Genomic DNA, 21,084 nt, shown 5'->3' with positions numbered 1-21,084 from the left:
ACCAACCTTTCGGTTAACAGCCGAACGCGCTAACCATTGCGCCACGGAAGCTTAGAGAAATATTGATTTTCACGTGTTGTGCCTTTTTACGTTACTTCTAAGACTTCCAAACAACGCTCCCGATTGGGCTCGAACCACCAACCTTTCGGTTAACAGCCGAACGCGCTAACCATTGCGCCACGGAAGCTAAGAAAGTGATTGATTGTCAGGTATTGCGGAAAAATTGTGAATTTTTACGTTACTTCTAAGACTTCAAAACAACGCTCAGTGGTAGGCTCGAACCACCAACCTTTCGGTAAACAGCCGAACGCGCTAACCATTGCGCCACGGAATCTTAGAAAATGATTGATTGTCAGGTATTGCGGAAAAATTTTGCCTTTTTACGTTACTTCTAAAACTTCTAAACAACGCTCCCGGGTGGGCTTGAACCACCAACCTTTCGGTTAACAGCCGAACGCGCTAACCATTGCGCCACGGAAGCTTAGAAAATGATTGATTGTCAGGTATTGCGGAAAAATTTTGCCTTTTTACGTTACTTCTAAAACTTCTAAACAACGCTCCCGGTTGGGCTCGAACCACCAAGCTTTCGGTTAACAGCCGAACGCGCTAACCATTGCGCCACGGAAGCTTAGAAAAAGATTGATTGTCAGGTATTGCGGAAAAATTTTGCCTTTTTACGTTACTTCTAAAACTTCTAAACAACGCTCCCGGGTGGGCTCGAACCACCAAGCTTTCGGTTAACAGCCGAACGCGCTAACCATTGCGCCACGGAAGCTTAGAAAAAGATTGATTGCCGCGTATTGTGGAAAAATTTTGCCTTTTTACGTTACTTCTAAGACTTCCAAACAACGCTCCCGATTGGGCTCGAACCACCAACCTTTCGGTTAGCAGCCGAACGCGCTAACCATTGCGCCACGGAAGCTAAGAAAGTGATTGATTGTCAGGTATTGCGGAAAAATTGTGACTTTTTACGTTACTTCTAAGACTTCAAAACAACGCTCAGTGGTAGGCTCAAACCACCAACCTTTCGGTTAACAGCCGAACGCGCTAACCATTGCGCCACGGAAGCTTAGAAAATGATTGATTGTCAGGTATTGCGGAAAAATTTTGCCTTTTTACGTTACTTCTAAAACTTCTAAACAACGCTCCCGGGTGGGCTCGAACCACCAAGCTTTCGGTTAACAGCCGAACGCGCTAACCATTGCGCCACGGAAGCTTAGAAAAAGATTGATTGCCGCGTATTGTGGAAAAATTTTGCCTTTTTACGTTACTTCTAAATCTTCAAAACAACGCTCCCGGGTGGGCTCGAACCTCCAGCCTTTCGGTTAACAGCCGAACGCGCTAACCATTAAGCCACGGAAGCTTAGGAAATGTTTGATTGTCAGGTATTGTGGAAAAATTTTCCCTTTTTACGTTACTTCTAAGACGTCAAAACAACGCTCCCGGGTGGGCTTGAACCACCAACCTTTCGGTTAACAGCCGAACGCGCTAACCATTGCGCCACGGAAGCTAAGAAAAACACTGATTGTCATGTATTGTGGAAAAATTTTGCCTTTTTACGTTACTTCTAAGACTTCAAAACAAACCTCTTGGGTGGGCTCGAAACACCAACCTTTCGGTTAACAGCCGAACGCGCTAACCATTGCGCCACGGAAGCTTAGAGAAATATTGATTTTCACGTGTTGTGCCTTTTTACGTTACTTCTAAGACTTCCAAACAACGCTCCCGATTGGGCTCGAACCACCAACCTTTCGGTTAACAGCCGAACGCGCTAACCATTGCGCCACGGAAGCTAAGAAAGTGATTGATTGTCAGGTATTGCGGAAAAATTGTGACTTTTTACGTTACTTCTAAGACTTCAAAACAACGCTCAGTGGTAGGCTCAAACCACCAACCTTTCGGTTAACAGCCGAACGCGCTAACCATTGCGCCACGGAAGCTTAGAAAATGATTGATTGTCAGGTATTGCGGAAAAATTTTGCCTTTTTACGTTACTTCTAAAACTTCTAAACAACGCTCCCGGGTGGGCTCGAACCACCAAGCTTTCGGTTAACAGCCGAACGCGCTAACCATTGCGCCACGGAAGCTTAGAAAAAGATTGATTGCCGCGTATTGTGGAAAAATTTTGCCTTTTTACGTTACTTCTAAAACTTCAAAACAACGCTCCCGGGTGGGCTCGAACCTCCAACCTTTCGGTTAACAGCCGAACGCGCTAACCATTAAGCCACGGAAGCTTAGAAAAAGATTGATTGTCATGTATTGTGGAAAAATTTTGCCTTTTTACTTTACTTTTAAGACTTCAAAGTAACGCTCAGTGGTAGCCTCGAACCACCAACCTTTCGATTAACAGCCGAACGCGCTAACCATTGCGCCACGGAAGCTTAGAAATTGTTTGATTGTCAGGTATTGTGGAAAAATTTTGCCTTTTAACGTTACTTCTAAAACTTCAAAACAACGCTCCCGGGTGGGCTCGAACCTCCAACCTTTCGGTTAACAGCCGAACGCGCTAACCATTAAGCCACGGAAGCTTAGAAAAAGATTGATTGTCATGTATTGTGGAAAAATTTTGCCTTTTTACGTTAATTCTAAAACTTCAAAACAACGCTCCCGGGTGGGCTCGAACCACCAACATTTCGGTTAACAGCCGAACGCGCTAACCATTGCGCCACGGAAGCTTAGAGAAATATTGATTTTCACGTGTTGTGCCTATTTACGTTACTTCTAAGACTTCCAAACAACGCTCTCGGTTGGGTTCGAACCACCAATCTTTCGGTTAACAGCCGAACGCGCTAACCATTGCGCCACGGAAGCTTAGAAAAAGATTGATTGCCGCGTATTGTGGAAAAATTTTGCCTTTTTACGTTACTTCTAAAACTTCAAAACAACGCTCCCGGGTGGGCTCGAACCTCCAACCTTTCGGTTAACAGCCGAACGCGCTAACCATTAAGCCACGGAAGCTTAGAAAAAGATTGATTGTCATGTATTGTGGAAAAATTTTGCCTTTTTACGTTACTTTTAAGACTTCAAAACAACGCTCAGTGGTAGCCTCGAACCACCAACCTTTCGGTTAACAGCCGAACGCGCTAACCATTGCGCCACGGAAGCTTATAAAATGTTTGATTGTCAGGTATCGTGGAAAAATTTTGCCTTTTTACGTTACTTCTAAGACTTCAAAACAACGCTCCCGGGTGGGCTTGAACCACCAACCTTTCGGTTAACAGCCGAACGCGCTAACCATTGCGCCACGGAAGCTTAGAAAAAGATTGATTGTCATGTATTGTGGAAATATTTTGCCTTTTTACGTTACTTCTGAGACGTCAAAACAACGCTCCCGGGTGGGCTTGAACCACCAACCTTTCGGTTAACAGCCGAACGCGCTAACCATTGCGCCACGGAAGCTTAGAAAATGATTGATTGTCAGGTATTGCGGAAAAATTTTGCCTTTTTACGTTACTTCTAAAACTTCTAAACAACGCTCCCGGGTGGGCTCGAACCACCAAGCTTTCGGTTAACAGCCGAACGCGCTAACCATTGCGCCACGGAAGCTTAGAAAAAGATTCATTGCCGCGTATTGTGGAAAAATTTTGCCTTTTTACGTTACTTCTAAAACTTCAAAACAACGCTCCCGGGTGGGCTCGAAGCTCCAACCTTTCGGTTAACAGCCGAACGCGCTAACCATTGCGCCACGGAAGCTTATAGAAGTATTGACTTTCACGTATTGTGGAAAAATTGTGCCTTTTCACGTTACTTCTAAGACTTCCAAACAACGCTCCCGGTTGGGCTCGAACCACCAACCTTTCGGTTAACAGCCGAACGCGCTAACCATTGCGCCACGGAAGCTAAGAAAATGATTGATTGTCAGGTATTGGGGAAAAATTGTGCCTTTTTACGTTACTTCTAAGACTTCAAAACAACGCTCAGTGTTAGGCTCGAACCACCAACCTTTCGGTTAACAGCCGAACGCGCTAACCATTGCGCCACGGAAGCTTAGAAAAAGATTGATTGTCATGTGTTGTGGAAAAATTTTGCCTTTTTACGTTACTTCTAAGACTTCAAAACAAAGCTCTTGGGTGGGCTCGAACCACCAACCTTTCGGTTAACAGCCGAACGCGCTAACCATTGCGCCACGGAAGCTTAGAAAAACATTGATTGTCACGTATTGTGGAAAAATACGTTACTTCTAAGACTTCCAAACAACGCTCCCGATTGGGCTCGAACCACCAACCTTTCGGTTAACAGCCGGACGCGCTAACCATTGCGCCACGGAAGCTAAGAAAGTGATTGATTGTCAAGTATTGCGGAAAAATTGTGACTTTTTACGTTACTTCTAAAACTTCGAAACAACGCTCCCGGGTGGGCTCGAACCACCAACCTTTCGGTTAACAGCCGAACGCGCTAACCATTGCGCCACGGAAGCTTAGAAAAAGATTGATTGCCGCGTATTGTGGAAAAATTTTGCCTTTTTACGTTACTTCTAAAACTTCAAAACAACGCTCCCGGGTGGGTTCGAACCACCAACCTTTCGGTTAACAGCCGAACGCGCTAACCATTGCGCCATGGAAGCTTAGAAAATGATTGATTGTCAGGTATTGCGGAAAAAGTTTGCCTTTTTACGTTACTTCTAAAACTTCGAAACAACGCTCCCGGGTGGGCTCGAACCACCAACCTTTCGGTTAACAGCCGAACGCGCTAACCATTGCGCCACGGAAGCTTAGAAAAAGATTGATTGCCGCGTATTGTGGAAAAATTTTGCCTTTTTACGTTACTTCTAAAACTTCAAAACAACGCTCCCGGGTGGGCTCGAACCACCAACCTTTCGGTTAACAGCCGAACGCGCTAACCATTGCGCCACGGAAGCTTAGAAAAAGATTGATTGCCGCGTATTGTGTAAAAACTTTGCCTTTTTACGTTACTTCTAAAACTTCAAAACAACGCTCCCGGGTGGGCTCGAACCACCAACATTTCGGTTAACAGCCGAACGCGCTAACCATTGCGCCACGGTAGCTTAGAGAAATATTGATTTTCACGTGTTGTGCCTTTTTACGTTACTTCTAAAACTTCAAAACAACGCTCCCGGGTGGGCTCGAACCAACAACATTTCGGTTAACAGCCGAACGCGCTAACCATTGCGCCACGGAAGCTTAGAGTAATATTGATTTTCACGTGTTGTGCCTTTTTACGTTACTTCTAAGACTTCCAAACAACGCTCTCGGTTGGGCTCGAACCACCAATCTTTCGGTTAACAGCCGAACGCGCTAACCATTGCGCCACGGAAGCTAAGACAATGATTTATTGTCAGGTATTGCGGAAAAATTGTGACTTTTTACGTTACTTTTAAGACTTCAAAACAACGCTCAGTGGTAGCCTCGAACCACCAACCTTTCGGTTAACAGCCGAACGCGCTAACCATTGCGCCACGGAAGCTTAGAAAATGTTTGATTGTCAGGTATTGTGGAAAAATTTTGCCTTTTTACGTTACTTCTAAGACTTCAAAACAACGCTTCCGGGTGGGCTTGAACCACCAACCTTTCGGTTAACAGCCGAACGCGCTAACCATTGCGCCACGGAAGCTTAGAAAAAGATTGATTGTCATGTATTGTGGAAAAATTTTGCCTTTTTACGTTACTTCTAAGACGTCAAAACAACGCTCCCGGGTGGGCTTGAACCACCAACCTTTCGGTTAACAGCCGAACGCGCTAACCGTGGGGCCACGGAAGCTTAGAAAATGATTGATTGTCAGGTATTGCGGAAAAATTTTGCCTTTTTACGTTACTTCTAAAACTTCTAAACAACGCCCCCGGGTGGGCTCGAACCACCAAGCTTTCGGTTAACAGCCGAACGCGCTAACCATTGCGCCACGGAAGCTTAGAAAAAGATTGATTGCCGCGTATTGTGGAAAAATTTTGCCTTTTTACGTTACTTCTAAAACTTCAAAACAAACGCTCCCGGGTGGGCTCGAACCTCCAACCTTTCGGTTAACAGCCGAACGCGCTAACCATTGCGCCACGGAAGATTAGAAAAAGATTTATTGTCATGTATTGTGGAAAAATTTTGCCTTTTTACGTTACTTCGAAGACTTCAAAACAAAGCTCTTGGGTGGGCTCGAGCCACCAACCTTTCGGTTAACAGCCGAACGCGCTAACCATTGCGCCACGGAAGCTTAGAGAAATATTGATTTTCACGTGTTGTGCCTTTTTACGTTACTTCTAAGACTTCCAAACAACGCTCCCGATTGGGCTCGAACCACCAACCTTTCGGTTAACAGCCGAACGCGCTAACCATTGCGCCACGGAAGCTAAGAAAGTGATTGATTGTCAGGTATTGCGGAAAAATTGTGACTTTTTACGTTACTTCTAAGACTTCAAAACAACGCTCCCGGGTGGGCTCGAACCACCAACCTTTCGGTTAACAGCCGAACGCGCTAACCATTGCGCCACGGAAGCTTAGAAAAAGATTGATTGCCGCGTATTGTGGAAAAATTTTGCCTTTTTACGTTACTTCTAAAACTTCAAAACAACGCTCCCGGGTGGGCTCGAACCACCAACCTTTCGGTTAACAGCCGAACGCGCTATCCATTGCGCCACGGAAGCTTAGAAAAAGATTGATTGCCGCGTATTGTGTAAAAACTTTGCCTTTTTACGTTACTTCTAAAACTTCAAAACAACGCTCCCGGGTGGGCTCGAACCACCAACATTTCGGTTAACAGCCGAACGCGCTAACCATTGCGCCACGGTAGCTTAGAGAAATATTGATTTTCACGTGTTGTGCCTTTTTACGTTACTTCTAAAACTTCAAAACAACGCTCCCGGGTGGGCTCGAACCAACAACATTTCGGTTAACAGCCGAACGCGCTAACCATTGCGCCACGGAAGCTTAGAGTAATATTGATTTTCACGTGTTGTGCCTTTTTACGTTACTTCTAAGACTTCCAAACAACGCTCTCGGTTGGGCTCGAACCACCAATCTTTCGGTTAACAGCCGAACGCGCTAACCATTGCGCCACGGAAGCTAAGACAATGATTTATTGTCAGGTATTGCGGAAAAATTGTGACTTTTTACGTTACTTTTAAGACTTCAAAACAACGCTCAGTGGTAGCCTCGAACCACCAACCTTTCGGTTAACAGCCGAACGCGCTAACCATTGCGCCACGGAAGCTTAGAAAATGTTTGATTGTCAGGTATTGTGGAAAAATTTTGCCTTTTTACGTTACTTCTAAGACTTCAAAACAACGCTTCCGGGTGGGCTTGAACCACCAACCTTTCGGTTAACAGCCGAACGCGCTAACCATTGCGCCACGGAAGCTTAGAAAAAGATTGATTGTCATGTATTGTGGAAAAATTTTGCCTTTTTACGTTACTTCTAAGACGTCAAAACAACGCTCCCGGGTGGGCTTGAACCACCAACCTTTCGGTTAACAGCCGAACGCGCTAACCGTGGGGCCACGGAAGCTTAGAAAATGATTGATTGTCAGGTATTGCGGAAAAATTTTGCCTTTTTACGTTACTTCTAAAACTTCTAAACAACGCCCCCGGGTGGGCTCGAACCACCAAGCTTTCGGTTAACAGCCGAACGCGCTAACCATTGCGCCACGGAAGCTTAGAAAAAGATTGATTGCCGCGTATTGTGGAAAAATTTTGCCTTTTTACGTTACTTCTAAAACTTCAAAACAAACGCTCCCGGGTGGGCTCGAACCTCCAACCTTTCGGTTAACAGCCGAACGCGCTAACCATTGCGCCACGGAAGATTAGAAAAAGATTTATTGTCATGTATTGTGGAAAAATTTTGCCTTTTTACGTTACTTCGAAGACTTCAAAACAAAGCTCTTGGGTGGGCTCGAGCCACCAACCTTTCGGTTAACAGCCGAACGCGCTAACCATTGCGCCACGGAAGCTTAGAGAAATATTGATTTTCACGTGTTGTGCCTTTTTACGTTACTTCTAAGACTTCCAAACAACGCTCCCGATTGGGCTCGAACCACCAACCTTTCGGTTAACAGCCGAACGCGCTAACCATTGCGCCACGGAAGCTAAGAAAGTGATTGATTGTCAGGTATTGCGGAAAAATTGTGACTTTTTACGTTACTTCTAAGACTTCAAAACAACGCTCAGTGGTAAACTCGAACCACCAACCTTTCGGTTAACAGCCGAACGCGCTAACCATTGCGCCACGGAAGCTTAGAAAATGATTGATTGTCAGGTATTGCGGAAAAATTTTGCCTTTTTACGTTACTTCTAAAACTTCTAAACAACGCTCCCGAGTGGGCTTGAACCACCAACCTTTCGGTTAACAGCCGAACGCGCTAACCATTGCGCCACGGAAGCTTAGAAAATGATTGATTGTCAGGTATTGCGGAAAAATTTTGCCTTTTTACGTTACTTTTAAAACTTCTAAACAACGCTCCCGGGTGGGCTCGAACCACCAAGCTTTCGGTTAACAGCCGAACGCGCTAACCATTGCGCCACGGAAGCTTAGAAAAAGATTGATTGCCGCGTATTGTGGAAAAATTTTGCCTTTTTACGTTACTTCTAAAACTTCTAAACAACGCTCCCGGGTGGGCTCGAACCACCAAGCTTTCGGTTAACAGCCGAACGCGCTAACCATTGCGCCACGGAAGCTTAGAAAAAGATTGATTGCCGCGTATTGTGGAGAAATTTTGCCTTTTTACGTTACTTCTAAAACTTCAAAACAACGCTCCTGGGTGGGCTCGAACCTCCAACCTTTCGGTTAACAGCCGAACGCGCTAACCATTGCGCCACGGAAGCTTAGAAAAAGATTGATTGTCATGTATTGTGGAAAAATTTTGCCTTTTTACGTTACTTCTAAGACTTCCAAACAACGCTCCCGATTGGGCTCGAACCACCAACCTTTCGGTTAACAGCCGAACGCGCTAACCATTGCGCCACGGAAGCTAAGAAAGTGATTGATTGTCAGGTATTGCGGAAAAATTGTGACTTTTTACGTTACTTCTAAGACTTCAAAACAACGCTCAGTGGTAGGCTCAAACCACCAACCTTTCGGTTAACAGCCGAACGCGCTAACCATTGCGCCACGGAAGCTTAGAAAATGATTGATTGTCAGATATTGCGGAAAAATTTTGCCTTTTTACGTTACTTCTAAAACTTCTAAACAACGCTCCCGGGTGGGCTTGAACCACCAACCTTTCGGTTAACAGCCGAACGCGCTAACCATTGCGCCACGGAAGCTTAGAAAATGATTGATTGTCAGGTATTGCGGAAAAATTTTGCCTTTTTACGTTACTTCTAAAACTTCTAAACAACGCTCCTGGGTGGGCTCGAACCACCAAGCTTTCGGTTAACAGCCGAACGCGCTAACCATTGCGCCACGGACGCTTAGAAAAAGATTGATTGCCGCGTATTGTGGAAAAATTTTGCCTTTTTACGTTACTTCTAAAACTTCAAAACAACGCTCCCGGGTGGGCTCGAACCTCCAACCTTTCGGTTAACAGCCGAACGCGCTAACCATTAAGCCACGGAAGCTTAGAAAAAGATTGATTGTCATGTATTGTGGAAAAATTTTGCCTTTTTACGTTAATTCTAAAACTTCAAAACAACGCTCCCGGGTGGGCTCGAACCACCAACATTTCGGTTAACAGCCGAACGCGCTAACCATTGCGCCACGGAAGCTTAGAGAAATATTGATTTTCACGTGTTGTGCCTTTTTACGTTACTTCTAAGACTTCCAAACAACGCTCTCGGTTGGGTTCGAACCACCAATCTTTCGGTTAACAGCCGAACGCGCTAACCATTGCGCCAGGGAAGCTTAGAAAAAGATTGATTGCCGCGTATTGTGGAAAAACTTTGCCTTTTTACGTTACTTCTAAAACTTCAAAACAACGCTCCCGGGTGGGCTCGAACCACCAACATTTCGGTTAACAGCCGAACGCGCTAACCATTGCGCCACGGAAGCTTAGAAAATGTTTGATTGTCAGGTATTGTGGAAAAATTTTCCCTTTTTACGTTACTTCTAAGACGTCAAAACAACGCTCCCGGGTGGGCTTGAACCACCAACCTTTCGGTTAACAGCCGAACGCGCTAACCATTGCGCCACGGAAGCTAAGAAAAAGATTGATTGTCATGTATTGTGGAAAAATTTTGCCTTTTTACGTTACTTCTAAGACTTCAAAACAAAGCTCTTGGGTGGGCTCGAAACACCAACCTTTCGGTTAACAGCCGAACGCGCTAACCATTGCGCCACGGAAGCTTAGAGAAATATTGATTTTCACCTGTTGTGCCTTTTTACGTTACTTCTAAGACTTCCAAACAACGCTCCCGATTGGGCTCGAACCACCAACCTTTCGGTTAACAGCCGAACGCGCTAACCATTGCGCCACGGAAGCTAAGAAAGTGATTGATTGTCAGGTATTGCGGAAAAATTGTGACTTTTTACGTTACTTCTAAGACTTCAAAACAACGCTCAGTGGTAGGCTCAAACCACCAACCTTTCGGTTAACAGCCGAACGCGCTAACCATTGCGCCACGGAAGCTTAGAAAATGATTGATTGTCAGGTATTGCGGAAAAATTTTGCCTTTTTACGTTACTTCTAAAACTTCAAAACAACGCTCCCGGGTGGGCTCGAACCACCAACATTTCGGTTAACAGCCGAACGCGCTAACCATTGCGCCACGGTAGCTTAGAGAAATATTGATTTTCACGTGTTGTGCCTTTTTACGTTACTTCTAAAACTTCAAAACAACGCTCCCGGGTGGGCTCGAACCAACAACATTTCGGTTAACAGCCGAACGCGCTAACCATTGCGCCACGGAAGCTTAGAGTAATATTGATTTTCACGTGTTGTGCCTTTTTACGTTACTTCTAAGACTTCCAAACAACGCTCTCGGTTGGGCTCGAACCACCAATCTTTCGGTTAACAGCCGAACGCGCTAACCATTGCGCCACGGAAGCTAAGACAATGATTTATTGTCAGGTATTGCGGAAAAATTGTGACTTTTTACGTTACTTTTAAGACTTCAAAACAACGCTCAGTGGTAGCCTCGAACCACCAACCTTTCGGTTAACAGCCGAACGCGCTAACCATTGCGCCACGGAAGCTTAGAAAATGTTTGATTGTCAGGTATTGTGGAAAAATTTTGCCTTTTTACGTTACTTCTAAGACTTCAAAACAACGCTTCCGGGTGGGCTTGAACCACCAACCTTTCGGTTAACAGCCGAACGCGCTAACCATTGCGCCACGGAAGCTTAGAAAAAGATTGATTGTCATGTATTGTGGAAAAATTTTGCCTTTTTACGTTACTTCTAAGACGTCAAAACAACGCTCCCGGGTGGGCTTGAACCACCAACCTTTCGGTTAACAGCCGAACGCGCTAACCGTGGGGCCACGGAAGCTTAGAAAATGATTGATTGTCAGGTATTGCGGAAAAATTTTGCCTTTTTACGTTACTTCTAAAACTTCTAAACAACGCCCCCGGGTGGGCTCGAACCACCAAGCTTTCGGTTAACAGCCGAACGCGCTAACCATTGCGCCACGGAAGCTTAGAAAAAGATTGATTGCCGCGTATTGTGGAAAAATTTTGCCTTTTTACGTTACTTCTAAAACTTCAAAACAAACGCTCCCGGGTGGGCTCGAACCTCCAACCTTTCGGTTAACAGCCGAACGCGCTAACCATTGCGCCACGGAAGATTAGAAAAAGATTTATTGTCATGTATTGTGGAAAAATTTTGCCTTTTTACGTTACTTCGAAGACTTCAAAACAAAGCTCTTGGGTGGGCTCGAGCCACCAACCTTTCGGTTAACAGCCGAACGCGCTAACCATTGCGCCACGGAAGCTTAGAGAAATATTGATTTTCACGTGTTGTGCCTTTTTACGTTACTTCTAAGACTTCCAAACAACGCTCCCGATTGGGCTCGAACCACCAACCTTTCGGTTAACAGCCGAACGCGCTAACCATTGCGCCACGGAAGCTAAGAAAGTGATTGATTGTCAGGTATTGCGGAAAAATTGTGACTTTTTACGTTACTTCTAAGACTTCAAAACAACGCTCAGTGGTAAACTCGAACCACCAACCTTTCGGTTAACAGCCGAACGCGCTAACCATTGCGCCACGGAAGCTTAGAAAATGATTGATTGTCAGGTATTGCGGAAAAATTTTGCCTTTTTACGTTACTTCTAAAACTTCTAAACAACGCTCCCGAGTGGGCTTGAACCACCAACCTTTCGGTTAACAGCCGAACGCGCTAACCATTGCGCCACGGAAGCTTAGAAAATGATTGATTGTCAGGTATTGCGGAAAAATTTTGCCTTTTTACGTTACTTTTAAAACTTCTAAACAACGCTCCCGGGTGGGCTCGAACCACCAAGCTTTCGGTTAACAGCCGAACGCGCTAACCATTGCGCCACGGAAGCTTAGAAAAAGATTGATTGCCGCGTATTGTGGAAAAATTTTGCCTTTTTACGTTACTTCTAAAACTTCTAAACAACGCTCCCGGGTGGGCTCGAACCACCAAGCTTTCGGTTAACAGCCGAACGCGCTAACCATTGCGCCACGGAAGCTTAGAAAAAGATTGATTGCCGCGTATTGTGGAGAAATTTTGCCTTTTTACGTTACTTCTAAAACTTCAAAACAACGCTCCTGGGTGGGCTCGAACCTCCAACCTTTCGGTTAACAGCCGAACGCGCTAACCATTGCGCCACGGAAGCTTAGAAAAAGATTGATTGTCATGTATTGTGGAAAAATTTTGCCTTTTTACGTTACTTCTAAGACTTCCAAACAACGCTCCCGATTGGGCTCGAACCACCAACCTTTCGGTTAACAGCCGAACGCGCTAACCATTGCGCCACGGAAGCTAAGAAAGTGATTGATTGTCAGGTATTGCGGAAAAATTGTGACTTTTTACGTTACTTCTAAGACTTCAAAACAACGCTCAGTGGTAGGCTCAAACCACCAACCTTTCGGTTAACAGCCGAACGCGCTAACCATTGCGCCACGGAAGCTTAGAAAATGATTGATTGTCAGATATTGCGGAAAAATTTTGCCTTTTTACGTTACTTCTAAAACTTCTAAACAACGCTCCCGGGTGGGCTTGAACCACCAACCTTTCGGTTAACAGCCGAACGCGCTAACCATTGCGCCACGGAAGCTTAGAAAATGATTGATTGTCAGGTATTGCGGAAAAATTTTGCCTTTTTACGTTACTTCTAAAACTTCTAAACAACGCTCCTGGGTGGGCTCGAACCACCAAGCTTTCGGTTAACAGCCGAACGCGCTAACCATTGCGCCACGGACGCTTAGAAAAAGATTGATTGCCGCGTATTGTGGAAAAATTTTGCCTTTTTACGTTACTTCTAAAACTTCAAAACAACGCTCCCGGGTGGGCTCGAACCTCCAACCTTTCGGTTAACAGCCGAACGCGCTAACCATTAAGCCACGGAAGCTTAGAAAAAGATTGATTGTCATGTATTGTGGAAAAATTTTGCCTTTTTACGTTAATTCTAAAACTTCAAAACAACGCTCCCGGGTGGGCTCGAACCACCAACATTTCGGTTAACAGCCGAACGCGCTAACCATTGCGCCACGGAAGCTTAGAGAAATATTGATTTTCACGTGTTGTGCCTTTTTACGTTACTTCTAAGACTTCCAAACAACGCTCTCGGTTGGGTTCGAACCACCAATCTTTCGGTTAACAGCCGAACGCGCTAACCATTGCGCCAGGGAAGCTTAGAAAAAGATTGATTGCCGCGTATTGTGGAAAAACTTTGCCTTTTTACGTTACTTCTAAAACTTCAAAACAACGCTCCCGGGTGGGCTCGAACCACCAACATTTCGGTTAACAGCCGAACGCGCTAACCATTGCGCCACGGAAGCTTAGAAAATGTTTGATTGTCAGGTATTGTGGAAAAATTTTCCCTTTTTACGTTACTTCTAAGACGTCAAAACAACGCTCCCGGGTGGGCTTGAACCACCAACCTTTCGGTTAACAGCCGAACGCGCTAACCATTGCGCCACGGAAGCTAAGAAAAAGATTGATTGTCATGTATTGTGGAAAAATTTTGCCTTTTTACGTTACTTCTAAGACTTCAAAACAAAGCTCTTGGGTGGGCTCGAAACACCAACCTTTCGGTTAACAGCCGAACGCGCTAACCATTGCGCCACGGAAGCTTAGAGAAATATTGATTTTCACCTGTTGTGCCTTTTTACGTTACTTCTAAGACTTCCAAACAACGCTCCCGATTGGGCTCGAACCACCAACCTTTCGGTTAACAGCCGAACGCGCTAACCATTGCGCCACGGAAGCTAAGAAAGTGATTGATTGTCAGGTATTGCGGAAAAATTGTGACTTTTTACGTTACTTCTAAGACTTCAAAACAACGCTCAGTGGTAGGCTCAAACCACCAACCTTTCGGTTAACAGCCGAACGCGCTAACCATTGCGCCACGGAAGCTTAGAAAATGATTGATTGTCAGGTATTGCGGAAAAATTTTGCCTTTTTACGTTACTTCTAAAACTTCTAAACAACGCTCCCGGGTGGGCTCGAACCACCAAGCTTTCGGTTAACAGCCGAACGCGCTAACCATTGCGCCACGGAAGCTTAGAAAAAGATTGATTGCCGCGTATTGTGTAAAAATTTTGCCTTTTTACGTTACTTCTAAAACTTCAAAACAACGCTCCCGGGTGGGCTCGAACCTCCAACCTTTCGGTTAACAGCCGAACGCGCTAACCATTAAGCCACGGAAGCTTAGAAAAAGATTGATTGTCATGTATTGTGGAAAAATTTTGCCTTTTTACCTTAATTCTAAAACTTCAAAACAACGCTCCCGGGTGGGCTCGAACCACCAACATTTCGGTTAACAGCCGAACGCGCTAACCATTGCGCCACGGAAGCTTAGAGAAATATTGATTTTCACGTGTTGTGCCTTTTTACGTTACTTCTAAGACTTCCAAACAACGCTCTCGGTTGGGTTCGAACCACCAATCTTTCGGTTAACAGCCGAACGCGCTAACCATTGCGCCAGGGAAGCTTAGAAAAAGATTGATTGCCGCGTATTGTGGAAAAACTTTGCCTTTTTACGTTACTTCTAAAACTTCAAAACAACGCTCCCGGGTGGGCTCGAACCACCAACATTTCGGTTAACAGCCGACGCGCTAACCATTGCGCCACGGAAGCTTAGAAAATGTTTGATTGTCAGGTATTGTGGAAAAATTTTCCCTTTTTACGTTACTTCTAAGACGTCAAAACAACGCTCCCGGGTGGGCTTGAACCACCAACCTTTCGGTTAACAGCCGAACGCGCTAACCATTGCGCCACGGAAGCTAAGAAAAAGATTGATTGTCATGTATTGTGGAAAAATTTTGCCTTTTTACGTTACTTCTAAGACTTCAAAACAAAGCTCTTGGGTGGGCTCGAAACACCAACCTTTCGGTTAACAGCCGAACGCGCTAACCATTGCGCCACGGAAGCTTAGAGAAATATTGATTTTCACCTGTTGTGCCTTTTTACGTTACTTCTAAGACTTCCAAACAACGCTCCCGATTGGGCTCGAACCACCAACCTTTCGGTTAACAGCCGAACGCGCTAACCATTGCGCCACGGAAGCTAAGAAAGTGATTGATTGTCAGGTATTGCGGAAAAATTGTGACTTTTTACGTTACTTCTAAGACTTCAAAACAACGCTCAGTGGTAGGCTCAAACCACCAACCTTTCGGTTAACAGCCGAACGCGCTAACCATTGCGCCACGGAAGCTTAGAAAATGATTGATTGTCAGGTATAGCGGAAAAATTTTGCCTTTTTACGTTGTTTCTAAAACTTCTAAACAACGCTCCCGGGTGGGCTTGAACCACCAACCTTTCGGTTAACAGCCGAACGCGCTAACCATTGCGCCACGGAAGCTTAGAAAATGATTGATTGTCAGGTATTGCGGAAAAATTTTGCCTTTTTACGTTACTTCTAAAACTTCTAAACAACGCTCCCGGGTGGGCTCGAACCACCAAGCTTTCGGTTAACAGCCGAACGCGCTAACCATTGCGCCACGGAAGCTTAGAAAAAGATTGATTGCCGCGTATTGTGGAAAAATTTTGCCTTTTTACGTTACTTCTAAAACTTCAAAACAACGCTCCCGGGTGGGCTCGAACCTCCAACCTTTCGGTTAACAGCCGAACGCGCTAACCATTAAGCCACGGAAGCTTAGAAAAAGATTGATTGTCATGTATTGTGGAAAAATTTTGCCTTTTTACGTTACTTCTAAAACTTCAAGACAACGCTCCCGGGTGGGCTCGAACCACCAACATTTCGGTTAACAGCCGAACGCGCTAACCATTGCGCCACGGAAGCTTAGAAAATGTTTGATTTTCAGGTATTGTGGAAAAATGTTCCCTTTTTACGTTACTTCTAAAACTTCTAAACAACGCTCCCGGGTGGGCTCGAACCACCAAGCTTTCGGTTAACAGCCGAACGCGCTAACCATTGCGCCACGGAAGCTTAGAAAAAGATTGATTGCCGCGTATTGTGGAAAAATTTTGCCTTTTTACGTTACTTCTAAAACTTCAAAACAACGCTCCCGGGTGGGCTCGAACCTCCAACCTTTCGGTTAACAGCCGAACGCGCTAACCATTGCGCCACGGAAGCTTATAGAAGTATTGACTTTCACGTATTTTGGAAAAATTGTGCCTTCTCACGTTACTTCTAAGACTTCCAAACAACGCTCCCGGTTGGGCTCGAACCACCAACCTTTCGGTTAACAGCCGAACGCGCTAACCATTGCGCCACGGAAGCTTAGAAATTGATTGATTGTCAGGTATTGGGGAAAAATTGTGCCTTTTTACGTTACTTCTAAGACTTCAAAACAACGCTCAGTGGTAGGCTCGAACCACCAACCTTTCGGTTAACAGCCGAACGCGCTAACCATTGCGCCACGGAAGCTTAGAAAATGATTGATTGCCGCGTATTGTGGAAAAATTTTGCCTTTTTACGTTACTTCTAAAACTTCAAAACAACGCTCCCGGGTGGGCTCGAACCTCCAACCTTTCGGTTAACAGCCGAACGCGCTAACCATTGCGCCACGGAAGCTTATAGAAGTATTGACTTTCACGTATTTTGGAAAAATTGTGCCTTCTCACGTTACTTCTAAGACTTCCAAACAACGCTCCCGGTTGGGCTCGAACCACCAACCTTTCGGTTAACAGCCGAACGCGCTAACCATTGCGCCACGGAAGCTTAGAAATTGATTGATTGTCAGGTATTGGGGAAAAATTGTGCCTTTTTACGTTACTTCTAAAACTTCTAAACAACGCTCCCGGGTGGGCTCGAACCACCAAGCTTTCGGTTAACAGCCGAACGCGCTAACCATTGCGCCACGGAAGCTTAGAAAAAGATTGATTGCCGCGTATTGTGGAAAAATTTTGCCTTTTTACGTTACTTCTAAAACTTCAAAACAACGCTCCCGGGTGGGCTCGAACCTCCAACCTTTCGGTTAACAGCCGAACGCGCTAACCATTGCGCCACGGAAGCTTAGAAAAAGATTGATTGTCATGTATTGTGGAAAAATTTTGCCTTTTTACGTTACTTCTAAGACTTCCAAACAACGCTCCCGATTGGGCTCGAACCACCAACCTTTCGGTTAACAGCCGAACGCGCTAACCATTGCGCCACGGAAGCTAAGAAAGTGATTGATTGTCAGGTATTGCGGAAAAATTGTGACTTTTTACGTTACTTCTAAGACTTCAAAACAACGCTCAGTGGTAGGCTCAAACCACCAACCTTTCGGTTAACAGCCGAACGCGCTAACCATTGCGCCACGGAAGCTTAGAAAATGATTGATTGTCAGATATTGCGGAAAAATTTTGCCTTTTTACGTTACTTCTAAAACTTCTAAACAACGCTCCCGGGTGGGCTTGAACCACCAACCTTTCGGTTAACAGCCGAACGCGCTAACCATTGCGCCACGGAAGCTTAGAAAATGATTGATTGTCAGGTATTGCGGAAAAATTTTGCCTTTTTACGTTACTTCTAAAACTTCTAAACAACGCTCCTGGGTGGGCTCGAACCACCAAGCTTTCGGTTAACAGCCGAACGCGCTAACCATTGCGCCACGGACGCTTAGAAAAAGATTGATTGCCGCGTATTGTGGAAAAATTTTGCCTTTTTACGTTACTTCTAAAACTTCAAAACAACGCTCCCGGGTGGGCTCGAACCTCCAACCTTTCGGTTAACAGCCGAACGCGCTAACCATTAAGCCACGGAAGCTTAGAAAAAGATTGATTGTCATGTATTGTGGAAAAATTTTGCCTTTTTACGTTAATTCTAAAACTTCAAAACAACGCTCCCGGGTGGGCTCGAACCTCCAACCTTTCGGTTAACAGCCGAACGCGCTAACCATTGCGCCACGGAAGCTTATAGAAGTATTGACTTTCACGTATTTTGGAAAAATTGTGCCTTCTCACGTTACTTCTAAGACTTCCAAACAACGCTCCCGGTTGGGCTCGAACCACCAACCTTTCGGTTAACAGCCGAACGCGCTAACCATTGCGCCACGGAAGCTTAGAAATTGATTGATTGTCAGGTATTGGGGAAAAATTGTGCCTTTTTACGTTACTTCTAAGACTTCAAAACAACGCTCAGTGGTAGGCTCGAACCACCAACCTTTCGGTTAACAGCCGAACGCGCTAACCATTGCGCCACGGAAGCTTAGAAAATGATTGATTGCCGCGTATTGTGGAAAAATTTTGCCTTTTTACGTTACTTCTAAAACTTCAAAACAACGCTCCCGGGTGGGCTCGAACCTCCAACCTTTCGGTTAACAGCCGAACGCGCTAACCATTGCGCCACGGAAGCTTATAGAAGTATTGACTTTCACGTATTTTGGAAAAATTGTGCCTTCTCACGTTACTTCTAAGACTTCCAAACAACGCTCCCGGTTGGGCTCGAACCACCAACCTTTCGGTTAACAGCCGAACGCGCTAACCATTGCGCCACGGAAGATTAGAAATTGATTGATTGTCAGGTATTGGGGAAAAATTGTGCCTTTTTACGTTACTTCTAAAACTTCTAAACAACGCTCCCGGGTGGGCTCGAACCACCAAGCTTTCGGTTAACAGCCGAACGCGCTAACCATTGCGCCACGGAAGCTTAGAAAAAGATTGATTGCCGCGTATTGTGGAAAAATTTTGCCTTTTTACGTTACTTCTAAAACTTCAAAACAACGCTCCCGGGTGGGCTCGAACCTCCAACCTTTCGGTTAACAGCCGAACGCGCTAACCATTGCGCCACGGAAGCTTAGAAAAAGATTGATTGTCATGTATTGTGGAAAAATTTTGCCTTTTTACGTTACTTCTAAGACTTCCAAACAACGCTCCCGATTGGGCTCGAACCACCAACCTTTCGGTTAACAGCCGAACGCGCTAACCATTGCGCCACGGAAGCTAAGAAAGTGATTGATTGTCAGGTATTGCGGAAAAATTGTGACTTTTTACGTTACTTCTAAGACTTCAAAACAACGCTCAGTGGTAGGCTCAAACCACCAACCTTTCGGTTAACAGCCGAACGCGCTAACCATTGCGCCACGGAAGCTTAGAAAATGATTGATTGTCAGATATTGCGGAAAAATTTTGCCTTTTTACGTTACTTCTAAAACTTCTAAACAACGCTCCCGGGTGGGCTTGAACCACCAACCTTTCGGTTAACAGCCGAACGCGCTAACCATTGCGCCACGGAAGCTTAGAAAATGATTGATTGTCAGGTATTGCGGAAAAATTTTGCCTTTTTACGTTACTTCTAAGACTTCAAAACAACGCTCAGTGGTAGGCTCAAACCACCAACCTTTCGGTTAACAGCCGAACGCGCTAACCATTGCGCCACGGAAGCTTAGAAAATGATTGATTGTCAGGTATTGCGGAAAAATTTTGCCTTTTTACGTTACTTCTAAAACTTCTAAACAACGCTCCCGGGTGGGCTCGAACCACCAAGCTTTCGGTTAACAGCCGAACGCGCTAACCATTGCGCCACGGAAGCTTAGAAAAAGATTGATTGCCGCGTATTGTGTAAAAATTTTGCCTTTTTACGTTACTTCTAAAACTTCAAAACAACGCTCCCGGGTGGGCTCGAACCTCCAACCTTTCGGTTAACAGCCGAACGCGCTAACCATTAAGCCACGGAAGCTTAGAAAAAGATTGATTGTCATGTATTGTGGAAAAATTTTGCCTTTTTACCTTAATTCTAAAACTTCAAAACAACGCTCCCGGGTGGGCTCGAACCACCAACATTTCGGTTAACAGCCGAACGCGCTAACCATTGCGCCACGGAAGCTTAGAGAAATATTGATTTTCACGTGTTGTGCCGTTTTACGTTACTTCTAAGACTTCCAAACAACGCTCTCGGTTGGGTTCGAACCACCAATCTTTCGGTTAACAGCCGAACGCGCTAACCATTGCGCCAGGGAAGCTTAGAAAAAGATTGATTGCCGCGTATTGTGGAAAAACTTTGCCTTTTTACGTTACTTCTAAAACTTCAAAACAACGCTCCCGGGTGGGCTCGAACCACCAACATTTCGGTTAAAAGCCGAACGCGCTAACCATTGCGCCACGGAAGCTTAGAAAATGTTTGATTGTCAGGTATTGTGGAAAAATTTTCCCTTTTTACGTTACTTCTAAGACGTCAAAACAACGCTCCCGGGTGGGCTTGAACCACCAACCTTTCGGTTAACAGCCGAACGCGCTAACCATTGCGCCACGGAAGCTAAGAAAAAGATTGATTGTCATGTATTGTGGAAAAATTTTGCCTTTTTACGTTACTTCTAAGACTTCAAAACAAAGCTCTTGGGTGGGCTCGAAACACCAACCTTTCGGTTAACAGCCGAACGCGCTAACCATTGCGCCACGGAAGCTTAGAGAAATATTGATTTTCACCTGTTGTGCCTTTTTACGTTACTTCTAAGACTTCCAAACAACGCTCCCGATTGGGCTCGAACCACCAACCTTTCGGTTAACAGCCGAACGCGCTAACCATTGCGCCACGGAAGCTAAGAAAGTGATTGATTGTCAGGTATTGCGGAAAAATTGTGACTTTTTACGTTACTTCTAAGACTTCAAAACAACGCTCAGTGGTAGGCTCAAA

At 45.1% G+C, this 21,084-nt stretch overlaps 6 non-coding genes across 6 annotated transcripts; all 6 read right to left on the bottom strand.

The window, feature by feature from the left end:
* Positions 1–849: 849 nt before the first annotated feature.
* On the bottom strand, positions 850–922 carry TRNAS-GCU (transfer RNA serine (anticodon GCU)). The gene has a single exon. It is a non-coding gene; the product is annotated as a tRNA-Ser (tRNA).
* Positions 923–4,344: 3,422 nt separating this feature from the next.
* TRNAN-GUU (transfer RNA asparagine (anticodon GUU)) lies at positions 4,345–4,417 on the bottom strand. The gene has a single exon. It is a non-coding gene; the product is annotated as a tRNA-Asn (tRNA).
* Positions 4,418–4,638: 221 nt separating this feature from the next.
* On the bottom strand, positions 4,639–4,711 carry TRNAN-GUU (transfer RNA asparagine (anticodon GUU)). The gene has a single exon. It is a non-coding gene; the product is annotated as a tRNA-Asn (tRNA).
* A 74-nt stretch (positions 4,712–4,785) lies between these two features.
* Positions 4,786–4,858, bottom strand: TRNAN-GUU (transfer RNA asparagine (anticodon GUU)). The gene has a single exon. It is a non-coding gene; the product is annotated as a tRNA-Asn (tRNA).
* A 1,512-nt stretch (positions 4,859–6,370) lies between these two features.
* TRNAN-GUU (transfer RNA asparagine (anticodon GUU)) lies at positions 6,371–6,443 on the bottom strand. The gene has a single exon. It is a non-coding gene; the product is annotated as a tRNA-Asn (tRNA).
* A 14,044-nt stretch (positions 6,444–20,487) lies between these two features.
* Positions 20,488–20,560, bottom strand: TRNAK-UUU (transfer RNA lysine (anticodon UUU)). The gene has a single exon. It is a non-coding gene; the product is annotated as a tRNA-Lys (tRNA).
* Between the last annotated feature and the right edge of the window lie 524 nt (positions 20,561–21,084).

The sequence above is a fragment of the Phalangium opilio genome, unplaced genomic scaffold (genome assembly GCF_054372755.1).
Source record: "Phalangium opilio isolate 3A_F unplaced genomic scaffold, DU_Popi_V2 ptg000053l_1, whole genome shotgun sequence".
Taxonomy (NCBI): Eukaryota; Metazoa; Arthropoda; class Arachnida; order Opiliones; family Phalangiidae; genus Phalangium; species Phalangium opilio.
The sequence above is the reverse complement of the archived record's forward strand: the minus strand, read 5'-3'. Positions and strand labels throughout refer to the sequence as shown.